Below are 16,204 nucleotides of genomic sequence, written 5' to 3'. Positions count from 1 at the left end.
AAAAAGCAGTATCCTCCTATACAGGCCCGGATCAGAAATTGTTTGGGCGCTGTGCAATGAAAAATAAGATTGAAACAAAGTAAGGTCTATAAACTATTTTTTGTGGGCGGGGAATGAGTTTTGATTTTATTCTCTCTATTCTCTCCCCCTTTTTTCTAGAGCACAACTTTCTTCGATCAAGTCTCCACCCCTCCCTTCGCTGGCTTCTATGGTCGGTTGACGGCAAGGGGTGCCTCATCGTTTACTTTTCGTTTTTATTTTTCCCCCATGTTTTCACCTCGCGGTTACTATTCAGATATGAGCAAAACTGGTGGCGATTTTACGTCTTCCGGCGTGCATGTTTCAGTTTGGCGTCTTCCAGAGACGGGGGTTCTTCTGCGGTTCCAGATCTATGAGGACGGGTCCGGGTTTCCGCTTCCTCGGGGGCTTTCCGTTTTCTCGGCTGTTCTCCGACTCTCTGTGGTTGTCGTTGTATTTGTTGCAGGTTAAGTGAGGCGGTTCTTGTTTGAAAGGGATTCAGTCGACTAAGATGGAAGAAGTCAGAAATGGGATGGCTAAAGACGTTTTATTTAGATCTGGTTTGAAGGGTTACAAGAGTGACAAGAAGATTCAAGAGCAACAAGATCGAAGAGTAGCAAGATCAAAGAGATAACCTAAAACCCTAGATCTAGCCGCTCAGTGTGTTCATGGTCCAAAAGTGCTCTTCGTGTTGCTTCCTTTTCCCTTCTTATAGGACTCCTGTCCCAGATGCCCTAATTTCGTGCCCATTTGGACCTTGATGCGAGAGGCCGAGTATACGGGCCTGAACGAGGCTCCCTCTAAGCCGGACACTTTTAGCCGACTTACTCGACCGGCTAAAAGTACTCTAAGGTCAAGCCGATAGGTTTAGCCACCGAGCCGACCAAATCGATCCGACTTGCTGGATTAGGGCCTGTTATTCGGTGGGCCTTGTGGAGGGATGTAATCCATCTCCTACAATAAGTCCCCCCCCCCCAGTTCACTTGTGAGCGACATGGCGGTCTCAGTGAATTTGTGGGTCAGGTTTATTCGGATAACAAGCTCTAATACAAAGGATAACCCTTCCCGTTTAGTCGTCAGTATGTGCTTTTAGTCGCATGACGTCCTGTGAGCGTCTCTAGTCGCTTCGAATAATGTTGAGTCGTTGATGCGTGCTTTCACTTCTCAATCTTTTACGATGAGATGCAGTTTACTCGGGCGGCACATTGTTTTTTTGGTGAGAAGGCAGAGGTCGGTTTTGTTGGTTAACCGGAGACCGGTTTGAACGAAGATCAAGAATTGATGCCGTTCTGATGACCCGGTCGAAGACCGGTTTCAGCGAGAAGCCGAACCGTCGCGAGTAAGTTTTTGGGCATTCAGGCGGCCTTTGAGGCCCATTTAGGCCTTCATAGACCTAATGATTGCACTCGGAAAAACGTGCCCTCGTCTTTGCTATAAATAGGTCTCTATCCCTTGCCTTCGTCATTCCTTTCTGCAGATTCAGGTATCCGTTTTCTCTCCCTTCTCTCTACTTTTACTTTCTCTCTCTAGATAGGTTTCTCCTTACATAGGCTCGTCGGTATCGTCTGGCGGTTGTAGTCGTCCCCTAGATCCAGGATCATGCCTCTGAGAAGTCGATTGTCGCGAGAAGAAAAAGGGAAGGGCGTCGCAGATTCTCCGAGTCCGATCAGAGATGCACGGGTAACCAACAGTCCACCGGATGATTTTGACTCGATTCATCGCGACGCTCTTCGGGATTCAGATAATATGACCATATCTCAACGCCTTTTGGTCGTTGATGCTCATAAGATGATCCGTGATGAATGCGCGGATCGCGTTGAAGTCAGGAGCAGTGACGTGAGCGGTAACGGCTCTGAAGCGTCCAGCCAAGCCTCAAGACCTTTGAGACGAGCTAGTCGGGAGGTTCCTTTCGACCAGAAAGACTGCCGTCCCACAATCTATCATCCTGGCGGGATCTTCGAAGAACTCTGTCCACTCCCGTCTGAATTGCTTCGTGACCCGCGGGCTCAGTCATGGGGTAATGTCTTCGATTCTTGCTCCTCTCACAAGACGGTGAGGGATTTATTGAGGCGAAGTGGAGGTGCCGGCGTTACATACATCATTCCTTCCAAGGGACAGCGTCCTTGGTCGCCTCCGATTGGCTATCAGTGTGTCTACGAGTCCTATTTTGGAGACCATACGAAGCTCTGGTTTCCAATTCCCCGACTGATCACGTCGTACGCATTTCATCGGGACATCGCAATCTGTCAGTTGCTTAACGGGTCGCTGCGCATCGCGGTTATGCTGATGGTGATGGCAGCGGAGATAGACGTTTCGATGAGTGTGAGAGTATTCGAAGAGTTAACTTTTACTAAGTCGGAGCCACATGGAATATTTTCAGTGAAGATGCGCTCGAGCTACAACGTCTTGGCTGGACATCCGAACAAGACGAAGGACTGGAAGCGCTCATATTTCTATATCAAGTCTGACGAGCATGCCTTCTCGGAGCCACCTGGGGACGACTACCGCCTTCTATGGAACAAAACGCTTGGTAGATTGTGTTTGTTGTCATCATGCCTTATTCGAGTATTCTAACAGCGTGTTTCTTATTTTTGCAGTTCGCAACACGAATACGATCGCATACCCGGAGAAATTCTTCGAGAGTGCTCAGGCGATCGCAGCTCACAGCCATCTTAGTCGAGAGTGGATAAGACGTCAAGAAGCTCGGATTGCTAGAGGTGAGTTCATCGGTCTTTCTCCAAGAAGTTCTATCAACAACTTAGTCTCTCTTTTTTATACAGTTGATTGGGAGTCGAGACTTCCTGTTGTACTCGGGCCCCGTAAGTCGCGTCTGTCCCTTTTTACTCGGAAACAGCAGAAGCTTCTAGACGAAGCTAGAAAGATGGACGGAGTGCCGGATTTGAGTGGGTTGTTGAAGGGGAAGCTGCAATTGCTCTCAAAGAAGTCAATTCCTGCCGATGTGCAAGGGTCGACCAGTTCTGACGCAGGCCGAGCTTCCAAGGAAGGAGCTCCTGGTTTGGTCGACAAAGACGTTGGGGCGGAGCCTCCTGCCTCGAGTCCTAAAAAGAAGAAGAAGAGCAAGAAATCCAGGAGGAAAGGACCGAAGAGAATCCTCTTGAAGAGATCGCTTCTCTCGACGAAACCTCTGAGGGTTTGGAAGCAAGGAAGGAAGAGAGAGGAAGGAAGAGACCTTACGAAGGGGCTACTTCCTCCATTGATCACGGAGAGGCGTCGGCAGTAGGGCGAGAAGGCGCTATAGGGGGTTCCGTCGAGTCGGACCGTTCCGAAGCGGCGACTGAAGATCGTCCCAGAAAGAAGAAGAAGAAGGGGTCCATCGAGGCGGAGCCGCGTCCTTCTGATGTGGAGACAGGCCTGGTCGAGGTTGTCGCGGGAGGCGACATTTCTCTTGAAACCCCTCCTGAGGAGAGAGAGGTCTCAGCGCGGGGCAGTGATCCTGTTGCGAGCGAGAGATCTGTTCCTGATCCGTCTGCGAGGAAAGGGTCTCGTTCAGAAGGTTCTACTGTGAGGAGGAGGAAGATCGAGTTCCCCGATCGCGTCGAGTTTTCCTACAACGAGACGACTCCCCTAATCCTTAATCCTCTTAGGTGCGCGGAGCTGACCCGCCAAATTCGTGGTGGGACGAAGGAGATGCCACAATTGGACGACCTTTACTTCAAGACTGAATACATAGACGCTGCTTCCTTGAGAGCTCGGGTAACTGCGCTACCCTTCACACTTTATCTCGTTATTTGATTTGTCGGGTTCATTCGTCTCACGTGGTCTGTGTTTGTCATTTCTGCAGAGTGACGGGAGTATGAACTTTCTCGTTGAGAAATACGACAGTACTCTGAAACAGACGATGATCCAGTTGGGATCTTCGGAGAAGCTTGCCCAGACGAGGTTGAAGGTCATCGAGAGAGTAAGGGCGGAGCATAAGAAGGCCAACGAGAAGGCCGCGGACGAGAAAGAGATTCTTCGAGTGAAGTTCGAAGAGCTGGAGGGCAAGCTTAAATCTTCCAGCGCGGCGAGGAAAGAGCTCGTCCGAGAGAAAAGTCATTTGGAGCAAACGGCTGCGAACCTGGAGAAGGAGAAGACCGAGCTAGTCGAAGAGAGAGATGCCGCGGTAGACAAAGTAATCAGAGAGAGGCAATGCTTGAGGGACTCCCGGGGTTTGGAGGTTACTCGTGAGAGGGAAAGAGTCGAGGCTGCTATGGCTGAGAAGGCAAGTCGCCGTTTTGATCGCGTGCGCGACCATTTTACTCGTCTGGAGGCTTTTGAGAAGGCGAAGAACCTGTATGGTCAAGCTTCGGGAACGAAGAAGTGCCTCGAGGTTATAAAGGCGAGTGGAACGGAGATTCCCCAAGAAATGATCGATGTCTTCGCTGAGCAGGAGAAACTTTACGAGGTGGAGGTTATGAAACTCCGAGTAGAGCCGCTGTCTGATAGCGACCTTACTCTTTCTCCGCTGGTCCTTCCTTCTCGTTTCGTCGCGGACCGGTTCAGAACGTCATTCGATCCCCATGGGTCGAACGTAAATTTGATTGGGCCAGAGACGGCCTCTCGGCTCGTTACCTCGCTCGAAGTTGTTGAGGAGCCATCAGAGGAGCCACTGGTTGACGTCACGTCTATCCCCACTGAACATGTCAAGTCCCCGTTGGGAAGTGGTCTTGACGAGCGCCCAGAGAATGAGAATCTGGAGGGGTTCCCTGGAAAGGACGACCTCGAGATGGGCGACACTCTGGTTCGACAGGAAGAGACCGAGAACGTGGGCATCGAGGATCTTGTGCTTGTCTCGGATTCTTCCTCCGAAGGACAAGAGGATGAAGAGAAGGAAGACGATGGAATCGAGGAGACGTCGCTGCCGCGTTCCGCTGAGGAGGAAGACCCGACTGCTGCCGCTACCAAGGGTCCTGACGATCAAGATTCTGTGCCTTGATGTTTCACTTATGTCCTTTTCTCCTGTTCTTTTTTGTTTGTGGTCTTGATAGACCCTGTTGTTGTACGATTAGACATACTTTAATTTTATCGGCAAGTCGCTGTTTTAAGCGGACTTTAAATTTGTGGGTTGTTGTGTTTCTTATCTGTACTTGCAAACTTGTTAAAGTAAATGTCAGTATCTTTAGAGTCTCGCAATGTGTTCGCTTAGAAACATTAGATTCCTGCCCTTTGGCTTCTGCAAATAGATAAGGAAACGAACCGCTAGGGGACTTTATTCAGCTCTTGTCATGTTTTGATCGAGACGACGTCTAGGCGCATCGTTCTATCTCGAAAAAAGGGACTGAATCTAAGAGTGGAAGGTTCTTTCGTCCGTTTCCTCATTGACAATCGAGTAATCGGGTAGCTAGTCCGTTACGCGTTTAGTCGAGGAAAGGTTAAAGATTCACTCCGTTTAGTCGGTCAATGCTCCTTGGGCATAGGTGACTAGCGATTGTTGGGTCCTCAGGCTAAGTGTCTGATCAGGACATAGCTAGGAAATGGAACGATAGTGTCCGCGTATCTCCTGCTAGAGACACGGGAGCCGTTGGGTTTGATAACAGGTATCTACTCAGTAGAAGTTGAGACAAAGAACAAGATTTTGACTTTGGTTTTGTTACAGCTGGACCGGTTAAGGCTGCCTACGTACCTCGGTTGAGGATCAAGCCATTCGTAGTGCGTTTTTCCCGAGTGAAAGTGGCCGTTGAAAGCGCATTTACTCGGTCGAGTAGAAGTGACCGCGGAGGTGCATCTACTCGGTTTTTTTTTTTTTTTTTTTTTAGGGGTAGAAGCGTCTTAGATGCATTGAGTTCCATGCTCTGGGCACTTTTTCTCCGCTTGAAGTCGGTAGACTCCTGGTTTCACCACTTTGATGATTTTGTAAGGTCCTTACCACCTAGCGCCGAGCTTGTCGGCGTTCAGCTCCTTAGTGTTCTCGAACACTTTGCGCATGACGAAGTCGCCGAGTTCAAGGTGTCTGGCTCGGACCTTTTTGTTGTAGTAACTCTCTATCTGATGTTGATAATTTTGGATTCGCAGCAAAGCTTGGTCCCGTCGTTCTTCAATTTCATCGAGGGCATCAAGCAGCATCTCCTTGTTGAGTTCGACATACTGGGGTATTTTCGAGCGTCGGAGGCTTGAAACGTTAACTTCTGCGGGAGCCATAGCCTCGACACCGTATGCGAGAGAGAAAGGTGTCGATTTGGTCGACCCTCGTGGTGTTGTGCGGTGGCTCCATAGAACTCCGTCGAGTTCGTCGGCCCAATGACCTTTTTTTAGGTCTAATCGTTTCTTAATGCCGTCGATGATGAGCTTGTTGGAGGACTCCGCTTGGCCATTTCCCTGTGGGTAACGAGGGGTAGAGGGGCTCAAACGAATGTTCCTTCTGGTGCAAAACTCCTTGAAGTTGCCCGACATGAACTGTGATCCATTATCGGTAACGATTTCGTACGGTAGACCGTGGCGCAGATGATGTTTTTCCATACAAACCCGCGGACTTCTTTGTCGGTGACTTGAGTGTAGGCTTCAGCTTCGATCCATTTGGTGAAGTAATCAGTGAGGACGAGAATGAAACGCCGCTGGCGGGAGCATGGAAGAGGTCCTATGATATCCATTGCCCATCGCATGAACGGGTACGGTGCGACTGTTGTTCATAACATTTCAGTTGGACAATGGATGCTTGGTGCGTGCCGTTGACACTTGTCGCAGCTTTTGGCGTAGGACTCGCAATCTGCGTTCATCGTCGGCCAGAAGAAGCCCAGGCTTCTCACTTTGATTGCTAATGCGCGTCCGCCCGAATGGTTACCTCCAGCGCCTTCGTGTGTTTCGGCCATAACCCTGACCGTTTCTTCGCCGTGGATACATTTGAGTAGTACTTTACTCGCAGTCCATCGATGGAGTTCGTTGTCTAGGACGACATAATGGGCACTGTGCATTTTTAGTCGGCGGGCTGCCCATTTCTCGGTTGGTAGTTCCCCCTTTGAGAGGTAGTCGATAAACTCAGTTCGCCAGTCGGGGCCGAACTCATCAGTAACGAGAGTGTCGGTTTCGGTGACTGGAGCTATGATGGCGGTTTGGTCCGTCGAGATATCGATGCTCGGCTTCTCAATGCGGTGTATTGGAATAGTTCGTTTAACATGGTCATGAAGCTTGCTTCCATGGGCTGCAAGGGCGTCGGCGCAGACGTTTTCTCCTCTGGGAACTTTGACGAGTTTGAAGAATTCGAACTCTGCGGCTAATCCATGTACTATCTTGAGGTAGGCATCCATCCGATCATTGCGGGCGTCATAGTCGCCGCTAAACTGACTGGCGACTAACTGCGAGTCACAGTAGGCGCTTAAATGTTTGGCCTTGACAGCTTTTGCTAAGCGGAGTCCAGCGATCCAAGATTCGTATTCAGCTTCGTTGTTCGAGGCTGGAAAGCCGAAGCTAAAAGACTACCTGATCAGTTCGCCGGTCGGGGATTGCAGTTGAACTCCAGCACCTGCGCCCTTGTTAGTCGAAGATCCGTCGACACGCAGTGTCCAGTTTGGGTTTGGGAGCGTGAGATCTTGCTCTAACTCCGGGGCCAATTCGATTAAGAAGTCTGCGAGGACCTGAGATTTCGCTGCAGTTCTGTTCTTGTAAGTGATATCAAGCTCACCGAGTTCGATAGCCCCTCCGTTAGTCTTCCGGACCTGTTCGTATTTTGAAGTATCGTTCGGAGGGGCTGATCGGTTAATACTTCAACCGAATGTGACTGAAAGTAGGGGCGAAGCTTTCTCGCCGCTTCGACGACTGCCAGTGCCATCTTCTCCAGAGTTGGGTATCGCGTTTCTGGTCCGTTCATGCGCCTACTCGTGTAGAAGATTGGCTTTTGCTCACCGCGATCCTCTTTTATTAGAACGCTACTGACTGCCGCTTGTGATACTGCGACGTAAAGAGATAGAACGTCGCCGACGTCTGGTTTGGCGAGAACGTGTGGAGTTGTCAGATAATGCTTGAGTTGGATAAATGCCTCCTCGCATTTCTCGTCCCAGATAAACCTTTTGTTACCTCGGAGGAGGTCGTAGAATGGCAAGCATTTGTCGGTGGATCAGGAGATGAACCGGTTGAGTGCAGCTATCCTACCCGTAAGCCGTTGCACTTCTCTACTGTTTTTTGGGCTCGAAAGGTTCAAGACCGCGGAGATCTGCTTCGGGTTGGCTTCGATTCCCCGCTGCGTGACTATGTATCCAAGGAACTCGCCTGAGGAAACCCCAAACGTGCATTTTACTGGGTTCAGTTTCATGCCGTATTTGTTGAGAGTTTCGAAGCAATCTCTCAAGTGACAGAGGTGATCAGCAGCGTGTAGCGACTTGACAGGCATATCGTCGATGTATACTTCCATGGTGACGCCCAGCTTGTCTGCGAACATTTTGTTCACAAGCCATTGGTAGGTTGCTCCCGCGTTCTTCAAACCGAATGGCATGACCTTATAGCAGTAGGTTCCTCTATCCGTGATAAATGCCATTTTTTCGCGATCGTCGGGGTGCATCATAATTTGGTTGTACCCAGAGAAAGCGTCCATGAAGGTGAGCATCTCGTTTCCAGCCGTGGACTCGACTAAACGGTCGATGTTGGGAAGAGGATAGCTGTCCTTTGGGCAGGCTTTATTCAAGTCTGTGAAGTCGACGCAGACGCGCCACTTCCCGTTCTTCTTTTTGACGACTACTAGATTTGCTAACCACTCAGGGTAGCGCACCTCAGCAATTGAACCAGCGCCGAGCAACTGGTCGACCTCTTCGTTTACAGCCTTTGACCTATCTGGACCGAGCTTGCGTCGCTTCTGTCAGATAGGTTTGACTGTCGGATCGACGTTTAGTTCGTGAGTTGTTATGGCCGGATCAATTCCTTTCATGTCTGACATGGACCACGCGAATGTGGACACATTTGCCTTGAGAAAGTCGAGAACTGACCGCTGCATTTCTTCAGACAGGTACGCACCAACCCTTGCGGTCCGGCTGAGCGCTGCATTTCTTCAGACAGGTACGTCAATAGGTAACTCGAGAATTTTGCCTTCCTGGGAGCAGACTTTATAGGTTGGAGGAGTGACGGAGTTAACCGATAAAGACGATCGTTCGAGTTTAACTGTGGCGACTAGGAGTTCCCTAGCGGCCTTTTGATCTCCTCGCAGTGTTTTGATTTTGCCGTCCGTACCGGGGAACTTGACGCACTGGTGATAAGTAGATGGAATGGCCTACATTGAGTGTATCCAGGGGGTTCCGAGTATGGCGTGGTAAGGGGCCTTCATGCTTACGACGGCAAACTTGACAGTCCGAGTGACTCCACATGCGCGTACCGGAAGGCGGATTGTTCCCAGTATTGTTTCGGAGGATCAGTTGAAGCCAGTTAATGTTCTGGAGGATGGTTTGATGTCGTCAAGATCGACTCCCATCTTCTGCAGGATTCCTCGGAAAATGAGGTCGACAGAACTTCCTGTATCGATGAGGACCTTGGTGTCGTCGTACTCCCCAATTCCAAGAACTACAAGAAGAGGATCATGGTGGGGTACGTGAATCCCCTCAGCATCATCCGGTGAAAAGGTTATCGGAGGGTGATTTGGCGGCCTAGTCGGCCATCTCTGCGAAGTCGCAACATGCCGACGGTAATCCTTGACGGAGCGAACAGAGTTGCCGCAAGGAGAAGAACCGCCCATGATGACATTTTGTTGACGTCGCGTTTGGACCTGCTTGGAGTCTAAGAAGGCGCGTAAATCAGTTGGTACGTTGCTGTCATTTTTTTATGATGGAGTGTCGTTGCTTGACATCTTAGTTTGCTCAAAACGCCTCCGGAGGTCAGTGGGCTTAGAACGATTGAGGCGGATTCGGAGATCGCATGCTCCTGCGTTGAGTTTATCCCTAAGGTCGCCGTTCGGGCGTTCTTTGGGATCAGGGTCAACTTCCGAGATACGCCGCGACTTTCGTGCATTCAGCGTTGTTCAGAGATCATTGCGCGTGGAGCTGTTGCTGTTTTCGGATTCAAACTTCCGTTTCAAAACATCTCTCAAATCTTCGAGTACAGGTGTCATCGTTCTCATCGTCCGACGACAAGTTTTGTTGGGAAAGTATGACCTCAATGCGTCTGCGGTTAGCTGGTTACTCTTCGTCAGCCGAGGAGTCTGCCTCGCCATTACTCTTCGGGGCGTCCTCCTCGTCATCACGTTGTTGAGTTTCGCTATGTCGACTTTTGCCTGTAGCTTTGCGCTGGGCTCTCCTTTCTTTATTCTTGCTCCAGCTCTTGCCGTTCTTCGGCTTAGCCTTTAGTGGTTTGAACTTGAAGTCGCCACTTGCTAAGGAGGAGAGGTAGTGCGCATAGAGTGACTTGCACTCTGTCGTATCGTGCCCTTTGAGGTCGTGATACTTACAGTGTTTGGTGAGATCAACGGTTCTGGAAGGTCCTGCCGCTGAACCTGCTGCTGTTATAGTCTGGGTCGAGCAAACGGCGTCGACTGGTTTGTCAGACGAATCGAGCTCCCTTATCCACTTGTTCCATCCCTCTCCACGGACTACGAGAGTTGAAACCGGCACGTTGTTCTCGTTGACGACATACATGTATCCGTCTTTGCGGCCGTTTTTGTCGGTTGGAGCATGCTGGCGCGGTTCTTATCGCGTGTTGGCGTTTTTAGCCGCTGGAGCTTTGGGTGCGTTCATCTTGCTGAGAATGGCATTAGTATCTTCTTCCATTCGGATGAAATTGTCAAATCGTGCGATAGCGTCCTGGAGCGACGTTGTTGGGTTTTGGTATAAATCCTCTCAAAATTTAGAACGAACCCACAACGTGTTCCGCAAGGCGTCGATGGCAATACCGTCTGGAATTTCAATCCTCGAGACTACAGCTTTGAACTTCTCCATGTAGTCGCGGAGGCTCTGGTCTTCGGTTGGGTTGAGGTTCCACAAGCTAGAGGCAGTAGCACTGCGCTTGGTGAACATAATGTAAGTCTTGAGCAAAGCTGCTGACAAGTCGCGGAAGCTTCCGATGGAGTTTTCTTCTAACTGGGAAAACCAGGTTAGGGCTTGCTCATGGAGAGTTTCGACGAACAGTTGGCAGTAGCCTGCATCCCTTTCTTCGTCTGGGAGTCGAGCCCGTGCCATTGCAATGTTGAAAGCCGTCATGTGTTCCGAGTTGCACACTGGTCAGAGCGCTAGTAAACGGAGTGCGTGATGTTGCGGCGAGGACGCTCTCGATTTGCGGGGCTGCGCTGGTTACTTGATGGATCTTCTCGCTCATTTGTTGGAAGCTGAGTTTGAGCTCGGCGAGCTCGCGTATCGTCGCGAGATCAGAACCTACTGGGTGGTGGTCGGCGAGAAGGGTTTCGTTAGGCTCGGAGTCGTCTGAGATATGGTCGCCTCCGGTCGCCGTCGGGTTGGTGTTAAAGAGGCGACGGCGTATCTGCTGGGGACGGCTTGTTTGGCCATCGGGAGCTGTGAGGGCCGCAACCAGAGCAGCTAAATGGTCGTTGGTCGTCTTTTGGACTTCCTCTTGACGAGCAAGTCGAGCCATGATAGAGCTCATGAAATCTACGGCGATGGGTGGCGCGGCTTCGGGCGTTGGGGTCGGTTCACCGCCCGAAGCGCCGAAGGTGGCGTCGTCTTGAACCATGTAGATCTAGAACGTTACTTTAGTCAGCCCCACGGTGGGCGCCAATTGTTTGAACGGGATTCAGTCGACTAAGATGGAAGAAGTCAGAAAAGGGATGGCTAAAGACGTTTTATTTAGATCTGGTTTGAAGGGTTACAAGAGTGACAAGAAGATTCAAGAGCAACAAGATCGAAGAGTAGCAAGATCAAAGAGATAACCTAAAACCCTAGATCTAGCCGCTCAGTGTGTTCAATGGTCCAAAAGTGCTCTTCTTGTTGCTTCCTTTTCCCTTCTTATAGGACTCCTGCCCCAGATGCCCTAATTTTGTGCCCCTTTGGGCCTTGATGCGAGAGGCCGAGTATACGGGCTGAACGAGGCTCCCTCTAAGCCGGGCACTTTTAGCCGACTTACTCGACCGGCTAAAAGTACTCTAAGGTCAAGCCAATAGGTTTAGCCACCGAGCCGACCAAATCGATCCGACTTGCCGGATTAGGGCCAGTTATTCGGTGGGCCTTGTGGAGGGATGTAATCCATCTCCTACAGTTCTCTCTACGGTCTCAGCGCCGGTGTGGAGGTGGTGGTGGAGTTCTTTGGGGTGGAGTTTACTAGACCCGCCGGCTCGTCTAGTAAGACCCCGTTTTGGAGGACGAGGGGGGTACTTGAACGGAGGGCTGGTGGTGGCTGCTCTCAGGCTAAGGTCTTAGGACCGATCTGTTCTCACTCTCCAACCTCTGCTATTATGCTCCTTAAAGTGAACTTCCTCTTGTAGTGCTTGGCTTGTGGTGTCCTCTGCGTTTCTCTCGGTGGCATGTTCGTCGTGCAGATCTAGGCGGTGGTTCCATGGCTGTTTGAAGGGATTCAGTCGACTAGGTTGAAAGAACTCGGAAATGAGATGACTAAAGACGTTTTATTAGATTCGAACCAAAGGGTTATAAGAGTGACAGGAAAGTGAGAAAGACAACCTAGAAAGCTCAAAGCCACAAGATCAAAGAGATGACTAAAACCCTAGATCTAGCCGCTCAGTGTGTAAAATCCAAAAGTTCTCTTTCTTGTTGTTTCCTCTTCCCCTTTTATAGGTCTCTTGTCTTTGATGCCCTAATTTCGTACCTCTTTGGGTCTTGATGTGAGAGGAAGAGTATACGGGCCTGGGCAAAGTTCTCTCCAAGCCGGGTACTTCGGGTCGGCTTAGTCGACCGGCTAAAAGTACTCTAAGGTCGAGCTAACGTCTTTAGCCACCGAGCCGACTAAACTAATCCAACTTGCTGGATTAGGGCATGTTATTCGATGGGCCCTGTGGAGGGATGTAATCCATCTCCTACAATAAGTCCCCCCCCCCCAGTTCACTTGTGAGAGACGTGGCGGTCTCAGTGAATTTGTGGGTCAGGTTTATTCGGATAGCAAGCTCTAATGCAAGGGATAATCCTTCCCGTAAAGTCATCGGTATGTGCTTTTAGTCGCATGATGTTCTGTAGGTGTCGCTGGTCGCTCCGAGTAGCGCTTGTCATGACTCGCCTACTTGCCTCTCTGTCTTTATGATGAGATACAGTTTACTCGGGTGATAGATTATTTCAGATAAAACGACGGGGATCGGTTTTGTTGGTTAGCCGGGGACCGGTTTAAATCGAGACCAGGAATTGATTCCGGTCTGACTACTTGATTGGAAACCGGTTCAAGCGAGAAACTGAACTGTCGCGAGTAAGTTTCTGGGCATTTAGGCAGCCTTTGAGGCCCATTTAGGCCTTCGTAGACCTAATGATTGCGCTCGAAAAACGTGCCTTCGTTTTTGCTATAAATAAGTTTCTCTCCTTTGCTTTCGTCATTCTTCTCTGCAGATTTAGGTATTCTGTTTTCTCTCCCTTATCTCTACTTTTACTTTCTCTCTCTAGATAAGTTTTTCTTCGTATAGACTCGTTGGTATCGTTTGGCGGTTTTAGTCGTCTCCTGAATTAAGGAAAATGCCTCCGAGAAGTCGATTGTCGCGAGAGGAAAAAGAGAAGGACATCGCAGATTCTCCGAGTCCGACCAGAGATGCGTCAGCGACCGGCAGCCCACTGGAGGATTTCGACTTGATTCATCGCGATGCTCTCCGGGACTGAGAAAACATGACTCTATCTCAGCGTCTTTTGGTCGCTGATGCCCATAGGCTGATTCGTGATGAAGGCGCGGATCGCGTTGAAGTCGGGAGCAGCGACTTGAGCGGAAGTGAGAACAGAGGGGGAGGCCAAAGCGATACTGCAGCTGGTTCCGAACGTGGCGACGCTGATGCGTCTGGTCGGTCCCCGACGCCTTCGAGGCGGGTTCGCAAGAGAGTTCGTTTCGACCAGATAGACTGTCGTCCAACTATTTATCATCCTGGTGGGATCTTCGAGGAGCTTCTTCCGCTGCCGCCTGGACTGCTGCGCGTTGGGCTACTGCGCGACCCGCGGGCTCAGTCGTGGGGGAATGTGTTTGGATCCTGTGCTTCTCACCATACTGTAAAGGATCTGTTAATGGCGAACGGCGGTGCTGGCGTTACCTACATCATCACTTCTCCTGAGCAGCGTCCTTGGTCGCCTCCGGTTGGTTACCAGTGCGTGTATGAGTCCTACTTCGGGGAGCATACGAAGCTATGGTTTCCGATCCCTCGGTTGGTGACGTCTTACGAATTCCGCCGAGACATTGCCATCTCTCAACTTTTGAACGGGTCGCTGCGAATAGCCGTCATGTTGATGGTAATGGCAGCTGAGATGGACATCTCGATGAGCGTGAGGGTCTTCGAGGAGCTGACTTTCACGAAGGCGGAGCCAAACGGGATTTTCTCGGTGAAAATGCGTTCGAACTACAACGTCTTGACCGGTCATCCAAATAAGACGCAGGATTGGCAACGCGCGTACTTTTTCGTGAAATCTGATGAACATGCTTTCGAAGAGCCGCCGGGGGACGACTACCGCGTTTTGTGGAACCAGCAACTCGGTAGAGGCTCGTCAATTGGAGTTTTTTTTTAGTCGTTAGCTCTAGCCCTTCTTATCCCTGTATTTGCAGTTCGTCACCCGAATACGATCGCCTACCCTGAGAAGTTCATTGAGAGTGCTCAAGCGATCGCGGCGCACAGTCATCTTCGTTGGCCGGATCTCAGTCGAGAGTGGATACGTCGCCAGCAAGCTAGGATCGCTAGAGGTAAGCCTCCTGGTTGCTTTTATGGACTATTCGAGGTTTGTTTTTTTGAGATTTTCACGTCGATTCTCTGCTTCTGTAGTTGATTGGGAGTCGAGGCTTCCTTGTGTTCTCGGTCCCTGTAAATCGCGCCTTCCTTTGTTTACTCGCAAACAACAGAGACTTCTCGACAAAGCTAGAGAAATGGATGGAGTCCCGGATCTAAGCGCCCTGTTGAAAGGGAAGTTGCAATTGCTCTCGAAGAAATCGACTACAGTCGATCCTCAGCGACCGTCTAACTTCGGAGGCGACGGTGCTTCTGAAGGTGGTGGAACCTCCAGAGAAGGGGCCTCCAAAGAAGGAGCCTCCAGAGAGGGGGCCCCTATTGTAGTCGATGAAGGGGTCGGAGCGGAGGCTTCTGCTTCAGGTCCCAAGAAGAAGAAAAAGAACAAAAAGACTAAAGGGGGAGCGACCGACGAGGTTTATCCCGAAGAGTCTGCTTCCCTCGATGCGACTTCCGAGGGTTCGAAGGCAAAAAAGAAGAAGGACGGGAAAAAAGGTCTCGTTGCGGGGCAGCTTCCTTTGTTGATAGAGATGAGGGCCTAGCAGAAGGGCGAGAGGGTGCTTTAGTCGGAGCGGCGCCAGATGGTCGCCCAAAGAAGAGAGCTAAGAGGTCTGTCGAGGCATAGCCCCGTCCTTCTACTTCCGACACGAATGCGGCTGATGTGACCTTAGTCGACGTTGTTGGGGAGGACAGCGACACTCCTGAAAACCTGTCGGAGGAGAGGAGGAAAACCAGCTCGCGAGAAGGGGGTTTTGGTGATGAGCCCGTTGCAAACGAGAGGTCTGCTCCCGACTCTTCTGCGAGAAAAATTTCTCGATCTGAAGGTTCTCTAGCAAAGAGAAGGAGGATCGAATTCCCTGATCGCGTCGAGTTTTCTTATGATGAGACAACTCCCCTAATCCTTAATCCCCTTAGATGCGCGGAACTGACGCGCCAAATTCGTGGTGGGACGAAGGAGATGCCGCAACTGGAGGTCTTTACTTCAGGAATGAATACACTGACGCTGCTTCTTCGAGAGCGCGGGTAACTACGCTACCTTTCATCTTTTATCTCGTTGTTGATTTATTGGGTTCATCCATCTCACGTAGTCCGTGTTTATCGTTCTGCAGAGTGACGGGAGCATGAACTTCCTTGTCGAGAAGTACGACAGTGCTCTGAAGCAGACGATGATCCAGTTGGGATCTTCAGAGAAGCTTGCTCAGGTGAGGTTGAAGGCCATCGAGAGAGTAAGGGCAGAGTATAAGAAGGCTAAAGAGAAGGCTGAGAAGGAGAAGGAAATTCTTCGAGTGAAATTCGAAGATCTGGAGGGTAAGCTCAAATCCGACAGAGTGGCGAAGAAAGAGCTTGCTCGATAGAACACTCGTTTGGAGCAAGCTGCTGCGACCCTTGAGAAGGAGAAGGCTGAGCTACTCGAAGAAA

At 50.5% G+C, this 16,204-nt stretch overlaps 1 pseudogene; it reads right to left on the bottom strand.

The window, feature by feature from the left end:
• Positions 1 to 16,204, bottom strand: part of LOC106398622 — a 35,178-nt pseudogene that overhangs the window by 3,026 nt on the left and 15,948 nt on the right.

Source organism: Brassica napus, chromosome C6 (genome assembly GCF_020379485.1).
Source record: "Brassica napus cultivar Da-Ae chromosome C6, Da-Ae, whole genome shotgun sequence".
Taxonomy (NCBI): domain Eukaryota; kingdom Viridiplantae; phylum Streptophyta; class Magnoliopsida; order Brassicales; family Brassicaceae; genus Brassica; species Brassica napus.
Note: the sequence above shows the minus strand (reverse complement) of the source record. Positions and strands in the feature narration are given on the sequence as shown.